We start from the raw sequence: 19736 nt of genomic DNA, 5'->3' as shown, positions 1-19736 counted from the left end.
TTTGACAAGGTTAACCACACTATCCTCCTCCAATGCCTCTCCTCTGCTATCCAGCTGAGTGGGTCTATCCTTGCCTGATTCCACTCATACTTATCCAGTTGTACCCAGAGAAGGTGCTGCAATTGCATTTCTTCCCACTCCATTGCTTCTGGAGTCTCCCAAGAATATATTCTTGGCCCATTCCTATTTCTCAACTACATGCTGTCCCTCGGTGACATCATCCGAAGATGTGACGTCAGGTTCAACATATACACTGATGACACCCAGCTCTACCTCACCACTATTTACCTTGACACCTCCAAAGCTTCTATGTTGTCAAACTGATTGACATCCAGTCCTGGATGAGTCAGCATTTCCTCCATATTGGGAAGACTGAAGCCATTATCTTTGACCCCACCACAACCTTTGTTTCCTAGCCACCAAATGCCTCCATGGCCTTCCCTCTCCTTAGATCTGTAACTTTTTCCAGCTCTACAACTCTCCAAGAACTCTACGTTCCTCCAATACGTCTCTTGTGCATCCCCCACTCGCTTGCCCCACCATTGATGGCTATACCTTCAGCTAAACTCTAAGGTCTGGAATTTTTGCACTTAACAGCTCCGACTCTCCACTTCTCTCTCCTCCTTTCAGACGCTCCTTAAAACTCTTTGACCAAGCTTTTATCACCTGTCCTAACATCTCCTTTTCTTGTTGTAAATGTGATTCTGATTGCGCTCCTGCGAATCGCCTAGGGACATGTTACTACGTTAACGGCGCTTTATAAATGCAAGTTGTTGCTGTTATTATTGCACACAAACATTTGATAACTATCAAAAGTTACATTAAAATATTTAGCAGAATTAATTTTAGTCTCATCAACCTGCATATAAGAACATAAGAAATAGGAATAGGAGTAGGCCATACTGCCCCTTGAGCCTGCCCCGCCATTCAATAAGATCATGGCTGATCTGATCATGGACTCAGCTCTACTTCCCCACCCACTCCCCATAACCCCTTATCGCTCAAGAAACTGTCTATTTCTGTCAAATTTATTCAATGTCCCAGTTTCCACAGCTCTCCGAGGCAGCAAATTCCAGAGATTTACAACCCTCTGAGAGAAAAAATTCCTCTACAACTTTTAAATGGGTGGCCCCTTATTCTAAGATCATGCCCTCTCGTTCTAGTCTCCCCCATCAGTGGAAACATTCTCTCTGCATCTACCTTGTCAAGCCCCCTCATAATATTATACATTTCGATAAAATCACCTCTCATTCTTCTGAACTCCAATGAGTAGAGGTCCAATCTACTCAACCTTTCCTGATAAGTCAACCCCCTCATCCCCAGAATCAACCTAGTGAACCTTCTCCGAACTGCCTCCAAAGCAAGTATATCCTTTCGTAAATATGGAAACCAAAATTGCATGCAGTATTCCAGGTGTGGCCTCACCAATACCTTGTATAGCTGTAGCAAGAATTCCCTGCTTTTATACTCCATCCGCTTTGCAATAAAGGCCAAGATACCATTGGCCCTCCTGATCACTCGCTGTACCTGCATACTATCCTTTTGTGTTTCATGCACAAGTACCCCCAGGTCCCGCTGTACTGCGGCACTTTGCAATCTTTCTCCATTTAAATAATAACTTGCACTTTGATTTTTTTTCTGCCAAAGTACATGACCTCACACTTTCCAACATTATACTCCATCTGCCAAATTTTTGCCCACTCACTTAGCCTGTCTATGCCCTTTTGCAGATTTTTTGCATCCTCCTCACACATTGCTTTTCCTCCCATCTTTGTATCGTCAGCAAACATGGCTATGTTACACTCAGTCCCTTCTTCCAAGTCGTTAATATAGATTGTAAATAGTTGGAGTCCCAGCACTGATCCCTGCGGCATCCCACTAGTTACTGGTTGCCAACCAGAGAATGAACCATTTATCTCGACTCTCTGTTTTCTATTAGTTAGCCAATCCAATGGGGGTAATATATTACCCCCAACCCAGTGAACTTTTATCTTGTGCAGTAACCTTTTATATAGCACCTTGTCAAATGCCTTCTGGAAGTCCAAATTCACCACATCCACTGGTTCCCCTTTATCCACCCTGTTTGTCACATCCTCAAAGAACTCCAGCAAATTTGTCAAACATGACTTCCCCTTCATAAATCCATGTTGACTCTGCCTGACCAAATTTTGCTTATCCAAATGTCCTGCTACTGCTTCTTTAATAATGGACTCCAACATTTTCCCAATCACAGATGTTAGGTTAACTGGTCTATTGTTTCCTGTTTTTTGTCTGCCTCCTTTTTTAAATAACCAATAAGGGAATTAAGGGTTATGGGGAGCAGGCGGGTAAGTGGAGCCGAGTCCACGGCCACATCAGCCATGATCTTGTTGAATGGTGGAGCAGGCTCGAGGGGCTAGATGGCCTACTCCTGTTCCTAATTCTTATGTTCTTATGTTAAATAGGGGCATTACATTTGCAGTTTTCCAATCTGCTGGGACCTCCCCAGAATCCAGGGAATTTTGGTAAATTAGAACCAATGCATCCACAATCCCTGTCGCTACTTCTCTTAAGACCCTAGGATGCAAGCCATCAGGTCAAGGGGATTTATCTGCCTTTAGTCCCATTATCTTACTGCGTACCATCTCCTTAGTGATTGTGATTGTGTTAAGTTCCTCACCCCCTATAGCCCCTTGACTATCCACTGTTGGAATATTGTTAGTGTCCTCTACAGTAAAGACGGATACAAAATATTTGTTCAGAGGTTCTGCCAGCTCCATGTTCCCCGTTACTAGTGACTGAACTACGAAGAAAGGACATCAAAAACTCATTTAAATTAGATAACTGTTAATTGACCTCACCATTGATAATGTTGATTAAAATATCCCACAGCATAAAAAAGAAAACAATAAAAGCACAATAATTGAAAACAGGGTCTAGTACCATTTTAACAAACAAACTACCAGCGATTTTTACTACTGAGTTTAGTTTTATAGAAACTTAGAAAAATACTGGTCTTTTAAAGGTGAATTCGAGTGCAACAGCGAAGAAGTTACTTGGGAGATTTAAATTATGGGACAGACAAAAAGGCCGACGGGCAACGGGGTGACTGAAGCGAATCTGAGTGTTGCAATCGAGGCTCGAGGTGCGGCTTGCAGCCGGTTACTAAGCAACGGCGCCCAACAGTCCCAAACAACCGCGAGGAGTGAAGAGCAGCGGAGAAGGCCACAGGCCATGACAAGCACTCGCTCAGTTTATCCAGGAGCTGCCGGTGAGCAACAACCAAGAAGCATTTAACCGTGTGAAGGTGAGATAAACCCAGAGTCATTAAAGAAAGACACAGTAACCAATTGAAGGCAGCTGGGCGCAAGAGAGTGCAAACTCGAGACACTTAGAATAATTACTTCAATCGTTTAAAAAAATGATTTGGTTGTTAACATTTTCAGATGGAGGGCACTCTACGCGGGAGTCCTCCCATTATTTATCGGGGACTTGGCCTGGAGGGTGGTGCGCGGAGCAGTCCCGTGCAACAAATTTTTAAGCTGGTTCATGGACTCCCAGGCCGGGGCCTGCAATTTCTGCGGTCTGGAAGAGTCCGTGTTCCACGTTTTTATCGAATGTACAAGGTTGCAGCCCCTGTTCCAATATTTAAAGGGGCTGCTCCTGAAATTCTCTCTGCTCTTCAGTCCCACACTCCTGATCTTTGGGCACCCTGTGCGGAGGGGAGCGGGTAGGTCCGAGGGCCTCCTCGTAGGACTGCTCCTGGGCACGGCCAAGGGTGCCATCAGCCGGTCCAGGCAGCAGGCGGTCGAGGGGGTCGTTCAGCCTGACTGCCTGCCTCTCTTCCGCGCGTACATCCGCGCCAGGGTGTCCTTGGAGATGGAGCACGCGGTGTCCACCGGTACGCTCGCGGCCTTCCGCGAGAGGTGGGCGCCGGAGGGACTGAAGTGCATCATCATCCCCGGCAACCAAATTTTAATTTGATTTTATGTTTTAAAGTTTATTTGTTTTAATTGCTGGTGTTTTTAGTGTCCCCCTCCCCTTTTATAGGGGGCACTTGGAAAAAAATGTGATTTTAGTGCCCAAAAAACACAAAAATACAAAAAACCCCAAAAAAAACACAAAAAGGGCCTTGAAAATGTTTGGTGTGTCCCCCAGATTAGGGGGGCACGATTTAATGTTTTTCTCCCAAAAGAGTTGTAACATTTTCATTTCCACAGAAGACTTCATTAACAGTGACCTTTTGTTAAAATCAAGGCATGTCGCTTTTCAGGTAGGCAAAAGCTATTAGCTAAAATAATTGCAGTATCAACAATAAGCTTTGCCACAATTTGCTGCATTTACAAAATGAAATAGATATCGCAAAGTAATTATGGCATTTCTCTGTTTCCCGAATTGAAGATGGTGACTCATGCTGGCATGGTTGCATTGATCAAGATTGCTACTCAAAGTGTACGAGTCCGGGCATGGACCGTGAGTGTTGGGCAGGCTATTTGACCATAGCGATCATCACAACCAAACCAAATCCCGTCCTCACTTGTATTCCACTGGGGTCATTTGAAGGTGAACAGAAGGAAGAAACCTACCCAGTTTTTGCTCTCCCAGGGACAATAAAGCTAATTGTAGGAATTATGTTGCATTTTAAAGGAATGTTATGGCCCAGAAGCGTTTTGGGGCATCTTTATTTCTGTTAGTTCAAGGAACTGATCAGCTCAGACACTTCCACGTTGACTACAAAGACAGTTCGTGTTTCAAAGGATGTATATTTGCTCAATTTCCTGTTTTTAAAAAAATACCAGCTGGTGTGTTTAGTCATTGTGTCCTCCTGTGCCTACGAACTATTTACCCATCAGAAGATATCCACAAACAAAAACTTGTGAATCATGAGTGATTGAATCAAGGATGCATCTAATTGGACCAACTGAAATGCAGCCGTTTCTTTGGCTCTCCAGACCTATTGCTGATTGGTCCCCTTGGAGGATAAGCCACACCTGAAGTTCCTCTGGAATGTGTAACTGGAATCGCCCAGCCCAAGTTCTGAGTGAATTTCCAATTTGATCCATTTTGACTTCATAAGCGACAGGATAGATATCCCCAAAAGCCACCAAGTTCCAGCTGAAGTTCCCTTACCCCAGCATCTGTGCTGCTTCCCATAGCCGAAGTCCCTTCCCCAGTGCATCCCTCCCCACAGCTGAAATCCATTACCCCAGTGTAAGTGCATCCCTTTGCCAGCTGAAGACCCTAACCCCCAGCAATCTCTCGCCAAGCTGGACCCTTAACAAGCACAACACCTTACCACCTCCCCGCCCCCCCCCCCCCCCCCATATATGGGTCATTGTGTGCAGATTGTTAACCTGTTTATTGGGTATGAAGTGAATAGTGACAGTCTCATGATTTCTGGATTTCCTCCAACCCAACGATGTCTCTTGTAGCATACGTACCAAGCTTGCACTCACCAGGGGGTAGGAAGAACGTGACCGTCTTCTGAGTTCCCTCTGTCCCCTCTGATTTCCCCCCCCCTGCTGTGTTTCTCCCTCCTGCACCCACCCCCTACCCCATCCCCCAGGTTCCCCTTCTTCCCCCCCCCCCCCCAGCTCATTCTCCCTCATCCCCCCCAAAACTCTCTTTCCTCTCCCAAGCTCTCTTCCCTCCTCTCCGCAGCTCTCTCTTCCCCCCCCCGCCACCATCCACACTCACCCAAGCACTCTCTCTCCCCCTCACCCAAGCACTCTCTTTCCCTCGCTCCAAGCTCTCTCTCTTTCCCCCCCGCTCCAAGCTCTCTCTCTTTCCTCCCCGCTCTGAGCTCTCTCTCTTTCCCTCCTGCTGCAAGCTCTCTCTCTTTCCCCCTCCTGCTCCAAGCTCTCTCTCTTTCTCCCCCCCCCGCTCCAAGCTTTCTCTCTTTCCCCCCACCCCGCTCCAAGCTCTCTCTCTTTCCCCCCCCCAAGCGCTCTCTCTTCCCCCCCCCCAGCGCTCTCTCTTCCCCCCCCCCCAAGCGCTCTCTCTTCCCCCCCCCCCCAAGCTCTCTCTCTTCCCCCCCCCCCCCAAGCTCTCTCTCTTCCCCCCCCCCCAAGCTCTCTCTTCCCCCCCCCCAAGCTCTCTCTCTCTTCCCACCCCCCCAAGCTCTCTCTCTTCTCCCCCCCCCCCAAGCTCTCTCTCTTCTCCCCCCCCAAGCTCTCTCTCTTTCCCCCCCCAGCTCTCTCTCTTCCCCCCCCCCCAAGCTCTCTCTCTTCCCCCCCCCAAGCTCTCTCTCTTCCCCCCCCCAAGCTCTCTCTCTTTCCCCCCCCCAGCTCTCTCTCTTCCCCCCCCCCAAGCTCTCTCTCTTCCTCCCCCCCCCCAAGCTCTCTCTCTTCCCCTCCCCAAGCTCTCTCTCTTCCCCCCCCCCCAAGCTCTCTCTCTTCCCCCCCCAAGCTCTCTCTCTTCCCCCCCAAGCTCTTTCTCTTTCCCCCCCCCCAAGCTCTCTCTCTTCCCCCCCCCCCAAGCTCTCTCTCTCCCCCCCCCCCCCAAGCTCTCTCTCTTCCCCCCCCCCAAGCTCTCTCTCTTCCCCCCCCCAAGCTCTCTCTCTTCCCCCCCCCCAAGCTCTCTCTCTTCCCCCCCCCCCAAGCTCTCTCTCTTTCCCCTCCCCCCCCCCCCCCAAGCTCTTTCTCTTTCCCCCCCCCAAGCTCTCTCTCTTCCCCCCCCCAAGCTCTCACTTTCCTTTCCTCCCCCCCCCCCCAAGCTCTCGCTTTCCTTTCCTCCCCCCCCCCCCAAGCTCTCTCTTTCCTTTCCTTCCCCCCCCCCCCAAGCTCGCTCTTTCCTTTCCTCCCCCCCCCAAGCTCTCTCTTTCCTTTCCTCCCCCCCCCCCCCAAGCTCACTCTTTCCTTCCCCCCCCCCAGCTCTCTTTCCTCTTCCCCCCCCCCCCCCAGCTCTCTTTCCTCTCCCCCCCTCCCCCCAACCTCTCTCTTTCCTCTCCCTCCCCCCCCCCCCCCCACTCTCTTTCATTTCTTCCCCCCCCCTCCCAAACACTCTCTTTCCTCTCCCCCACCCCCCAACTCTCTCTTTCCTTTCTCTTCCCCCCCCCCCCAAGCTCTCTCTTTCCTTACCTTCCCCCACCCCCCCCAAACTCTCTCTTTCCTCCCCCCCCAAACTCTCTCTTTTCTTTCTCTTCCCCCCCCCAAACTCTCTCTTCCTTCCCCCCCCCCCAAACTCTCTCTTTCCTTCCCCCCCCCAAACTCTCTCTTTCCTTCCCCCCCCCCAAGCTCTCTCTTTCCTTCCCCCCACCCCCCAAGCTCTCTCTTCCCCCCCCCCCAAAGCTCTCTCTTTCCTCCCCCCCCCCAAACTCTCTCTTTCCTCCCCCCCCCAAACTCTCTCTTTCCTTTCTCTTTCCCCCCCCCCCCCCAAACTCTCTCATTCCTTTCCCATCCCCCCAAACTCTCTCTTTCCTTCCCCCCCCCCAAACTCTCTCTTTCCTTTCCCCCCCCCCCAAGCTCTCTCTTTCCTTCCCCCACCCCCCAAGCTCTCTCTTTTCCCCCCCCCCCAAGCTCTCTCTTTCCTTCCCCCACCCCCCAAGCTCTCTCTTTCCCCCCCCCCCCCAAGCTCTCTCTTTTCCCCCCCCCCACCCCCCAAGCTCTCTCTTTCCACCCCCCCCCCCCCCCCCAAGCTCTCTCTTTCCTCCCGCAGGCTACTCGGGACGTTGTGGGAGGCTCGGGGCCCGTGGCCTGCCCAGGCCACGGCGGATGCATTGACTGCTCACTGGAGGCAACGTGGTGTTGGATGCATGTGCAGAAAAGGGTTAGTCGGAATTGCGCTGGTGGGTGGGCGGAGTCAGCGATATTTGTCCTAACTCTCGCTTCTGCACATGTATCGCAGAAGGAAGACTTGCTACAAATAGTTACTGTGTTAAATCAAACCAACACTAGGGGGAATTTTGTAATTTTCTTTTAGAACTGCTGCTTCAGAAGCTCTTGAAATTGAGGTGGCCCTCAAATTTTGAGATGAAGAACCTGGGATGATTAGCTGCACTTCTGGAACTGCATGAGTGGCCTGTGTGCATTTTGACGAATGTACAGGCATTGGATGGGCTGATGGGAGAGTTCAGGAGCTAGAACCTCCACTTTTGAGCTTATCGCCCAAAAATGGGCGTTATTTCCGGCGTGGGCAGTAAAAGTGGGTTTTCAAATCGCTGGCTTCTCGCCCATTCTCAAAACACCTAGTTTACATTTTTGAAAATGGGTCAAATGGGCGGTGGCGTTAAATTTTTAAACCTTCTGCTGTAAAGTGTGGCCGTCCTTAGCAACGGCATGGTAATGCTCGATTCCCGCGATTCAGGAGGTCAAGGGTCACCATGATATGCGCAGAAGAGGAGACAGAGACAGAGACAGAGAGAGTGGGAGCTCAGAGGGATTGAAGGCATGGCTGGGTGTGGTGTGGCTGCTTTGGGAGGAAGGAGTGAAATTTTAGAGCTTCACAGCAAGTAAGCAAACAAAAAGTAGCTGTTACCAGCCACATATTTGACCGAATTTGCCCTATAATGGAGGGGAGGAGGAGGCATCACAGCACGCTGTGGAGATTGACACTGGAGAGAGCAGTGAGGTGGGAGAGGAGCACATTGGAGGCTGCAAAAGAGTCAGGAGGTTCTCGGATGAGGCAAATGCCTCCCTCCTGCAGGTGGTCGAGTCACGCTGGGGTGATTTGACACGGAGGGCATGGGAAGCCCACCCCAAAGGCCTACCAGAGGATATGGACCGAGATAACAGAGGTGGTCTCGTCTGCGACCAACGAGATGCATGAGGGCAACCAATGCCGCAAACAAAGGAGCGACCTTGTGGGATCCGCAAGAGTAAGTATTACATTGATTTACATGTACTTATGTATTTATATAATTTGATCTGTAACAGTCACTCATGACTATCATCAAATATGAGTCCTTTCACTTTTACCGGCAATGTTTTACTCAAAGCCTGCGGTCACGGTGTACGTCTTTAGGTAAAGAATGATAATCATGATTACATCTTTCGGTTATGTGTTGAATCAGTGTCTGTGACAGTATCTAGCAATGATATCACACAATGATCTCATGCCATGTCGTCCTGTCACCTTTTACAGAAGAAGCTCTCGACGATGAGGTCCATGCAGAGGCGAACGGGTGGGGGGCCACCAGTCCCCAGCGACATCACTGACATAGAGGAGCGAGTGCAAGCACTCATGGGGAAGCACCCCCGGACAGCCATGGATGCATCTGCAGACCCTGAAGTGATGCCACGTGAGTAAAGCATACACCGTTGCGTGATGTAAAGTCAATAGATGCCACACCAACTCATATCTGACCAATCATATATGATTGATGATTTTTAAAAGTGTCATAGAAATAATGCTGGCCTAATGAAAATCATTGCAATGCACAATGTGTTGATGGTCATGAAATGTGATGTCTGTGATGATTTTGAGAGCGGTGGTGCTTTTGTCGTGCATATGCTGTGTGTAGCGCTGGACTCACCTTGTCACCCTAGCACCCCCTTCTCCTCAAATAACCTCATTTGTGTCTTGCAGCTCAGCCAGCAGCACGGCCCCAGGCAAGGCCACAAAGACCAGAAGGTGGGGGCGCGGGGCAGGAGTTGGCGGACGATCCTACTACATCTGGTGCTGAGGAGCTCCGATTGTCGCCCGTCAATCCGCTAGGTCTGCTCTTGACGGATGAGAGCGTGGACTTCGAAGAACCTGCATCGCCACGCTCCAGAACCCATTCCACCTCAAGGCCATCTATTGGTCCTCTGGTCATTCCTGCCTCCACTCTGAGGGTGCCGGCCCCAAGCACCTCTCCACAGGGCACCCCATTTGTCCCCAGGACGGCGCCGACCCCGCGGAGGCCTCGTGGACGCGGCAGATCTGTTCCATGAGTGCGACATGACAGCGGAAAGATGGTTCAGTTGTCCAAGAGGACTGTAGACATTGGTGACCAGTTTAACGAAGCTTTGGGGGGCATATCCCGACACCTGGCCACCATGTCCGAGTACATTCCGCACATGGCGGAGTCCCTGGATGCGATAGCCAGGAACACTGCTGCCACAGCCCTCCCAGTGGTCCCAGAGCGTGGCACTCCACCTCTAGGTTCCACCACTGCGAACGACAGATGCGAGCAAGGACCAAGATCCTGCTTCTGCATCAGAGAATGTTGCCCCCTCGGCGCCTCCCGCTCCCGTACCCGTCCAATCAACGCATCTGCCTTCACCCCCCCTCCCCCCCCCCCCCCCCCCAATGAGGCACTGCCTGAGGAGCTCCTCGGCCAGGCGCCGTGAAGCGAGGAGGGGAAGGGATAGAGGTGGGGAGAAGAAAGAGAGGGAGGAAGGAATGTGAAGTGCATGTGCGCAGGTGATGGCTGTGTTATATCTCCATCTGGGTGTATGCAGTTTGTTGCAATGTATGGGGGCTGGGGACCATGTTCCTGCTTTGCCTTTGTACTCTGTGTTGCTGGACATGTTGACCATGTGATTTATGTCAATGGTGGAAAAAATGGGATGTGGACAGGTGTTATTGGCTGTGTTACGTATGATTTCAGACCAATGTTGGTATTAAACTTTTGTTATTGAACATAACCTTGTTGCTCTTTGTCTCAGATAGCTGGACCGTTACACACTAATGATTCCTTACCATGAAAGGGTTAAATACAACTTAACATCAATCAACGTAAACTTTAAAACTGGCATCAAGGTGATGAGCACCATTGATGTCTGAGCTGCACACACACAGCAGTGTGTCAGCATTGTCATTCACATCAGCGCTCTTTCAGGCAAATCTTTCCGATATCAGGTCCTCACGCAACAGTGAGATTTAACAAATGCCAACCACATCGCTGGTGTCCGTCCTGGTTAGGTCCACGTTTTTTGGGCGGGCGATATTCTGGGCGATATGTGTGCGAGGTGGTGAAATTGACGGTAGGCGATCTCCATGGCTGCTAGTTTGGGTAAATATGCTCTTTACTACAAAAAACAGTCGCCGGGCGTTATTATTAAATCTCGGTGTTAAGTCCGTGAGGAAAGTAACGCTGGGTGATAATATGGGCGTTGAAATCGGCCATTCTGCTGATTCCGCCCCAAAAAAGTGGGCGGGCAGTAATATTTTTTCTCAGTGTTAAGCACATGGGGAAAATAACGCTCGACGATAAGTCTCCTAAAAAAACCCATCAGTTTCCATTTTGTGCCAAAATGGGCGATATCTGGGCGTTATACATCATTTCAGCGGTTAAGAGGGCGTTAAGCAGGCAAAAAAAAGTGGAGGTTCTAACCCAAATATTTTTGATCTCCTGAGAGGCAGTACCATAATTTGCTGGGAATTCCTTCACAACAGTGACTGATTTGTGCAGCAATGAGATAAATAAAACTCTGCCTTATGATTCTCTCCGGATGATCCCAAACCTATTAATGTCAAGGGAGCTGGCCTGTTTCACTCTGGAACCCCAATTCACTATTGCAGCAGTCTGAGCATCCATGGGGGTGATCGATTCTGCTGCAAATACCCCTGGAGTTGTCACATGCTTCATGATGTACTACAAAACTACCATGCAAAGGTGAGCAATGTGGCTAAGCTACCATCTGCACCATACTACTTGGCACAGTCCCCAATGACTGTAGCAATGTTTGATGCTCCAAAAGCATCCTTCTGGGAGGTTGAAGTCCCCAGGATTATCAGCTTAGCAGAGCTGTAAGGTGGTCCTTGTACAGCAATTTCCTCCTTCACCACCAGCACCACCACTACCATCAGCAGCATCTGCTCACTCATACTCTCTGTCTCAGTCTGTTACTCTACTCTAAGTCAGTCTTTAAATCTTCCAGGCTGAATATATCTGACCTGATGGCGTAAGTGTGTGTGCTTGGAACATTATTGGGTCCTGGATTTTTCTTCCTTTGAAACACCTAGAGTACCAGAGATTACAATAGTGTGCTTGTGAACAACCTTTTCATATAGCTTTCATTAACACTGATATGGTCAACTAGTTCAGCATAAGGTTTGGCAGAGATGCGTGAATGAGAGAATAGGATAAGAAAGATCAGAAGAAAGTTTGCACCTCACTTGTTGGTGGCCATTCTTCAACTTTTCCATTTCCCCTTGATTTACAGGGCTTTGTCCTCATGGAGTTATTGGGTGTCGTTTTGGATGGGCTTCTCCTGTTCTTGGTTGTTCCCTTTTGTTATGTATTGTCTGCAAGTTTTGTAAAGTGGATGTTAAATAATATTTCAAATGTTATTGTCTGTTTCTTTCAATTTCAGTTAAGTTTTTTGATGCCTTATGGATATGAAAGGTGTTCTATGTGTTTTCTTTTGTAAGAAGTTCCCTTTGTCATTTTGATGACTGTACATAATAATACGCTATGCCACCCATAGTGGGTGTGAAGGCAAGGCAAGACAAGACATCATGCAGGTACATTAGATGGGAGGATGATTTGGCTTGAATCTATGTATAGGTGTGAGTGAAGGAATACTTCCAGGTGATACTGTAGGTTCAAATTGAACCATGCTCTTTAGTAGGTATGCATGGTAAGCATTGACAGTACTTTAACACAGCATTCAGGGAAGTCATTGTGCATATTTAGTAAACTTTATTAATGGTAAGTAATTTGGTGCATTCTTTTACTTGGCTGATCAAGTACGGCCATTAAACTTTTTGGAGTATTGCTTCCATATGCGTGGAATGGTGGCGATGGCGTCAACAATAGCCACTCCCTCCTCCCATTCTACCAGGACTACTCTTTGTGGGCTCACATTCCTGAAAAGGAACCCTCTTCTTTCTGACGACTTGCAGGAAATTTGGGAGAGCACCCCCATCTGAGAATTGTGCTACTCTCAGCCACCTTCAACCCCTTGCAGACATTTTTGCTTAATTTCCTTCCTGGAAAGTGCCAAATCAACATGCCTGCCCCTTTGAGCTGCAGTAAGTAACTAATGTCCCAATTTAACAAAAAATCATTCATGGGTTGTGGGCATCACTGGCAAGGCCAGCATTTATTGCCCATCCTTAATTGAGAAGGTGGTGGTGAGCTGCCTTCTTGAACCATGCTTCTTTGTAGCAGTTTGGTACAAGTGAGTGGTTTGCCAGGCCATTTTAGAGGGCAGTTAAGAGTGAACCACATTGCTGTGGGTCTGGAGTCACATATAGGCCAAACCAGGTAAGGACGGCAGATTTCCTTCTCCAAAGGAAATTAGTGAACCAGATGGGTTTTTACGGCAATCTGGCAGTTTCATTGTCACCATTACTGACATTAGCTTTTTATTCCAGAATTATTTAATTAACTGAATTTAAATTCCCCAGCTGCCGTTGTGAGATTTGAATCTCCAGATCATTAGTCCAGACCTCTGGATTATTAATCCAGTAACAATACCCCTATGCTACCGTACCCAAATATTGCTGGTGTTTTCAATGCCAGAAGCTTGGCGATGTTATGGTATTGGAGCTCATCCCAGAAATGTATGAAGGGCTGGGTAGGTGCTCTTTCTGTACCATCTCTTAATCCCTACGGCAATTAGAAAATCTATCCAGTGAATCAGCAGGAAATAGAGGTACAAGTTATTGGGGAATTGCAAGTAGAAAGTACATTAGAACTATGCCATAAAGATAATGGGGTAGAAATTGCAGTCGAAAGCTTCCTGCGGGCGGATGCCACTGACCTGCAAAAAATCTACAAACTTACCTGCTGGTCCGGGAGATTCAGCGACTTGCACTCCTGGCCCTTTAGAGGCCCATATATCTCTGGGCACGTGCGGTTCGCAAGCTCCCCTGGGATCACGTGGGCTTGCCCAACTGATAAAAGAAGGGAATCTCCAGTCATACTTTTGGGGATTCCATATTTACGGAATCCTCATAAGTATGAATGGGAATCACTTTAAAAAATGCACGAGCACATGAAATCATAAAAAAATGAAGTATTTAAATGAATTAAAACGGCATTTATTTAAATATTTTAAATAAAAATGACTTGATTTAAAAAAAAACTTAGGCTAAAAATAAATTTACTTTATTGGATAGGACTTTTACTGTATAAATGAGATAGGCAATTTAATTTTTCTATTTGGGCAAATAGCCCAACTCTCAGTCCGCAGAAGCCCTTTTTCTTTCGGATTCGTACGATCTGTCAAGCGGCTTTTCAATTTCTGGTTTCAGCGCATGCGTATGCACCCATAGGGGCTGCAAATTCAGCCCCAATGAAATAGATGACAAAAAAGTGAATTTTGTCAAATGAGTAACTCAGAACTTCTCCTTGGTAATGTGGAATGGATGGGGCCAGGTGTCTCCTTTCATAATCATCATTGAACGAGGATGACTTGTGTTGTGTATCTGTAAAACATGCACTCCCATGTTCCACTACCAGGGAGCACATCCCCTGTAGTCCCAAGGGATCCCAACATCTCTTGGGAGCACAGTATATAAGCCGGCCCCTAAGGTCTGCTCCTCACTCTGGAGTGTCTTAATAAAGACTGAGGTCACTGTTACTTTAACCTCCCCGTGTGCAGTCTCATCTGTGTTAGGAGCACAACAACTGGCGACGAATATACGAATCCAACGCAAAGATGCAGCAAACTGTGGGCAACCTGGAGAAGTTCTCGGAGGGTGAGGACTGGGAAGCCTATGTCGAATGGCTAGACCAGTACTTTGTAGCCAACGAGCTGGACGGAGAAGGAAGCACTGCAAAAAGGAGAGCGGTCCTCCTCACGGTCTGTGGGGCACTGACCGACAGCCTCATGAAAAATCTTCAGGCTCCAGTGAAACCCACAGCTAAGTCGTAAGAGGAGCTGTGTACACTGGTTCGGTAGCATCTGAACCCGAGGGAGAGCGTGCTAATGACGTGGTATCGGTTCTACATGTGCCAGCGATCTGAAGGTTAGGAAGTGGTGAGCTACGTCGCTGAGCTAAGGCGACTTGTAGGACAATGTGAGTTTGATGGCTACCTGGAGCAGATGCTCAGAGACTTTTTTGTACTGGGCATTGGCCACGAGACCATCCTACGAAAACATTTGACTGTAGAGACACCGACCCTCAGTAAGGCCATTGCGATAGCACAGGCGTTTATGTCCACCAGTGATAACACCAAATAAATCTCTCAGCACACAAGTGTTAGCAATGTTCATAAGTTAACTGGAACTGTGTTTGCGAGCAGAAATGTACAGGGCAGAAACCACGAACCTGCAACTGCCAGCAGGCCTCAGGTGACCCAGATGACTGAGTCCGCAACAAAGGATGAATGCAAGGCAATTCACACCTTGTTGGTGTTGTGGAGGCTTCCATTCAGCCTATTCATGCCGCTTCAAAGGGTATGTTTGCAAGAGCTGTGGAACAATGGGGCACCTCCAACGAGCTTGCAGACAAGCTGCAAGTTGTGCAAAACCTGCTAACCACCACGTGGCAGAGGAAGATCGGTCCATGGTATTCAAAGCAATTTCGAGCCTCAGAGAGGAGGCAGATGCTGAAGTACACGGGGTGCACACATTTTTGACGAAATGTCCACCTATAATGCTAAACATTAAATTGAATGGCTTACCTGTAGCCATGGAACTGGACATTGGCGTTAGCCAATCCATCATGAGTAAAAAGATGTTTGAGAGACTGTGGTGCAACAAGGCACTCAGACCAGCCCTGAGCCCCATTCACACAAAACTGAAAACGTTCACCAAGCTCGACCTGACTTCGGCCTACATGACGCAGGAGCTGGAGGAATCTTCGAAGGGCTTCACCTGCATCAACACGCACAAGGGACTGTTCATCTACAACAGATGCCCGTTTGGAATTCGGTCGGCTGCAGCGACCTTGCAGAGAAACATGGAGAGCCTACTCAAGTCGGTACCACGCACGGTGGTTTTTCAGGACGACATATTGGTCACGGGTCGGGACACCGCCGAGCACCTACAAAACCTGGAGAAGGTCCTCCAGCGACTGGATCGCGTAGGGCTGCGGCTGAAGTGGTCGAAATGCATCTTCATGGCAACAAAAGTGGAGTTTTTGGGGAGAAAGATCGCGGCGGACGGCATTCGGCCCACAGCTTCTGTCTTGGCGTCTATCAAGAACGGGCCCTGGCCACAGAACGTCACGGAGCTGTGGTCGTTCCTGGGACTCCTCAACTACTTTGATAACTTCCTACCAGGGTTAAGCACCCTCTTAGAGCCCCTACATGTGTTATTGCGTAAAGATGAGAACTGGGTATGGGGAAAAAAATCAAGTAATTGCTTTTGAGAAAGCCAGAAACATTTTATGCTTCAACAAGCTGCTTGTATTGTATAACCCGTGTAAAAGACTTGTGCTAGCATGTGATGCGTCGTCGTATGGAGTTGGGTGTGTATTACAACAAGCTAACGTTGCGGGGAAGTTGCAACTCTTTTGGGGGGGACAAAATTAACAGTTCGATCAAGTACCCCCCAATCTGGGGGACACTCCAAACATTTTTCAACTGCCTCTTTAAAAAATTTTGTTTTTGTTTTTTTGTGTTTTTGAACATTCTTTTGGGCATTAAAATAATATATTTTACAAGTGCCCCCTATAAAAGGGGAGGGGGACACTAAAAACCCGGCAATTAAAACAAATTAAACTTTAAAACATATAAAATCAAATTAAAATTTGGTTGCCGGAGGTGATATTGCACTCCAGTCCCTCCAGCGCCCACCTCTCGCGGAAAGCCGCGAGCGTACCGGTGGACCCCGCGTGCTCCATCTCGAGGGACATCCTGGCCCGTAAGCGGGGAAGTTGCAACCTGTCGCCTATGCCTCCAGGTGCTTGTCTGAGGCTGAGAGGGCCGACAGCATGATTGAGAAAGAGGCATTAGTGTGTGTGTTCGGGGTAAAGAAAATGCATCAGTACCTGTTTGGCCTTAAATTTGAGCTGGAAACCGATCACAGGCCCCTCATATCCCTGTCCGTTGAAAACAAGGGAATAAATACTAATGCCTCAGACCGCATACAAAGGTGGGCAATCACGCTATCAGCGTATAACTATACCATCCGCAACAGGCCAGGCACCGAGAACTGTGCGGATGCTCTGTCAGCTACCATTGCCCACCACGGGGGTGGAAATGGTGCAGCCTGCAAACTTGTTGATGGTCATGGAAGCATTTGAAAATAATAAATCACCTGTCAGGCCCGCCAGATTAGGACTTGGACCAGCCAAGATCCTCTGCTGTCCCTAGTAAAAAACTGTGTACTGCATGGGAGCTGGGTCAGCATCCCCGTTGAAATGCAAGAGCTAATCAAGCCGTTCCAGCGGCGAAAGGATGAGCTGTCCATTCAGGCAGACTGCCTGTTGTGGGGTAACCACGTAGTGCTACCCAAAAAGGGCGGGGAGACGTTCATCTCGGATCTCCACAGCACATACTCGGGTATAGTAATGATGAAAGCGATTACCAGATCCCACATGTGGTGGCCCAGTATCGACTCTGACTTAGAGTCCTGTGTACGGCGATGCAGCGTGTGTGCTCAGTTGAGCAACGCGCCCAGAGAGGCACCACTAAGTTTGTGGTCCTGGCCCTCCAGACCATGGCCGAGGATCCATGTCGACTATGCAGGCCCGTTTCTCGGTAAAATGTTCCTGGTGGTGGTGGATGCTTTTTCAAAATGGATTGAATGTGAAATAATGTCGGGAAGCACCACCACCGCCACCATTTGAGAGCCTGAGGGCCATGTTTGCCACCCACGGCCTGCCTGACATACTGGTCAGTGACAACGGGCCATGTTTCACCAGTGCCGAATTTAAAGAATTCATGACCCGCAATGGGATCAAACATGCCATCTTGGCACCGCTTAAACCAGCCTCCAATGGGCAGGCAGAGCGGGCAGTACAAACAATCAAACAGAGCCTTAAACGAGTCACAGAAGGCTCACTCCAAACCCGCCTGTCCCGAGTACTGCTCAGCTACTGCACGAGACCCCACTCGCTCACAGGGGTGCCCTCGGCTGAGCTACTCATGAAAAGGACACTTAAAACCAGACTCTTGCTGTTTCACCCCAAACTGCATGATCAGGTAGAGAGCAGGTGGCAGCAACAAAATGTAAACGATGGTCGCGCCACTGTGTCACGGGAAATTGATCTGAATGACCCTGTGTATGTGCTAAATTATGGACATGGTCCCAAGTGGATCGCGGGCACAGTGATAGCTGAAGAAGGGAGTACGGTGTTTGTAGTCAAACTCGACTTGGACAAATTTGCAGAAAGCACCTGGACCAAACGAGGCTGCGGTTCGCAGACTGCCCTGAACAACCCACAGCAGACACCACCTTTTTCGAGCTCGCAATACACAACCAAAGGATCAACGACACCACCCCGGACCAGGAAATTGAACCCATCACGCCCAGCAAGGCCAGGCTCACCCAGCAGCCCTGCAGGGCCAACAACTCGCCAGCCCAGTGAGGGCACAGACAACACACCTGAACAGACATTTGTACCGAGGCCGTCCACCAGGGAAAGAAAGGCTCCCGACCGCCTCACCTTGTAAATAGTTTTCACTTTGACTTTGAGGGGGGAGTGATGTTGTGTATCTGTAAAGCATGCATTCCCATGTTCCGCCACCAGGGAGCGTATCCCCTGTAGTCCCAAGGGATCCCAGCATCCCTTGGGAGCACTGTATATAAGCTGGCCCCTAAGGCCTGTTCCTCACTCTGGAGAGTCTTAATAAAGCTATTTTCTACCCAATAATCAAGATAAGATGTTACCACTATTTCTAAAAGCAAAACACAGTTGGACTAATGGACACAATCCTTTTCTTTCAGGTATGAATAACCTAACTTGCTGGAAACAAATTTGCCATGTATTTATATCGTATATGGAAGAGAATGGGAGATTAAATCAAAATTGGCCTTTTTGTGTGACAGCAGCAATGTTTGGAACAAGTAGTGGCACATCTACCTTTATTTACATATGCTAAACATGGGGCAGGGGAAGAGAAAAGAACAATAATTGGAAAACCCTGGGGATCCTGTAGTAAAATAACGAGAGTGTGAGCAATAGAGAACACTGTGTGTAATATGTGCGTGCGCGTGCACACAAACACACATGATTAACTTCTCATCAAAAAGGTTACAAACCAATCATTTGCACCAGACTTGCAAATTTTCAGTGTAATTGCCTCATAGTAGGTGGGCAATTAGCCCAACTTTTCACCAGCATGTTCATTTGATGCATTTGTTTATTCGGAACTTGACAGATGCGGGATTTAGCGCATGTGGAAATACCAAACTTGCAGTCAATTTCAAAGGCGGTATGACGGTGTAGTCAGACCACAAATTCAGGGCCAATGTTTTTTGAAGACCCTGGCGAGGACTGCCTTGTTGTAACACACCTTCTGATTTGTCCAGGCAAATTAAACATTACTTTTTTGAGACCTAAAATACACTCAACAATTTGAAAATGGGGGCTACCTGGGCCTCATGACTTTGTACATTCAGTGTTCTTAGCTGTTGCAAGGATGCCATGAGCCAAGGCTGAAAGTATTGGCCTTGTCTCCCAGGAGCATTTACCAGCCTGCTTTCTCCTTCAATTAACCCAAGCACTAAGATTTCCTTAAAGTAAATAAATCATACTAATACGTTGGAAGTGATTGGCTCAGAAATTGTGGTCGGAGGCTTCCTGCGGATGGATGCCTCCGACCAATTTTTTTTTAATGAAAGTACCTGCTGGTCCTGGAGGAACGTAGACTTGTGGTCCGGGGCCTCCATTCGCAGCCCAGAGTATGGGCTCACACATCCCAGGAACATAAGCGCAACCTGGGATTACGTGATCCTAGACCACCAATGAACATGGAGTATTCTCATTGA

The 19736-nt window shown here is 48.5% G+C and overlaps 1 protein-coding gene and 1 long non-coding RNA gene across 11 annotated transcripts in view; both read left to right on the top strand.

Moving 5' to 3' along the window:
• Nucleotides 1–3169: 3169 nt before the first annotated feature.
• The window catches only part of ttc6 (tetratricopeptide repeat domain 6), a 630178-nt gene continuing 613611 nt past the window's right edge, over nucleotides 3170–19736 (top strand). For 8 of the 10 annotated variants that reach the window (XM_070879081.1, XM_070879080.1, XM_070879076.1 and 5 more), the window contains exon 1: nucleotides 3170–3286. The gene's annotated coding sequence lies outside the window, so the exon portion shown is untranslated. Of the gene's footprint in view, nucleotides 3287–4199; nucleotides 4253–19736 lie in introns of all 10 variants that reach the window. The other 2 variants (XM_070879078.1, XM_070879077.1) reach the window with 2 other exon arrangements.
• Nucleotides 8185–9655, top strand: LOC139262295 (uncharacterized). Its single transcript, XR_011592940.1, has 3 exons — nucleotides 8185–8794; nucleotides 9061–9217; nucleotides 9505–9655. It is a non-coding gene; the product is annotated as an uncharacterized lncRNA (long non-coding RNA).

The sequence above is a fragment of the Pristiophorus japonicus genome, chromosome 4, assembly GCF_044704955.1.
Source record: "Pristiophorus japonicus isolate sPriJap1 chromosome 4, sPriJap1.hap1, whole genome shotgun sequence".
NCBI lineage: Eukaryota > Metazoa > Chordata > Chondrichthyes > Pristiophoridae > Pristiophorus > Pristiophorus japonicus.
Note: the sequence above shows the minus strand (reverse complement) of the source record. Positions and strands in the feature narration are given on the sequence as shown.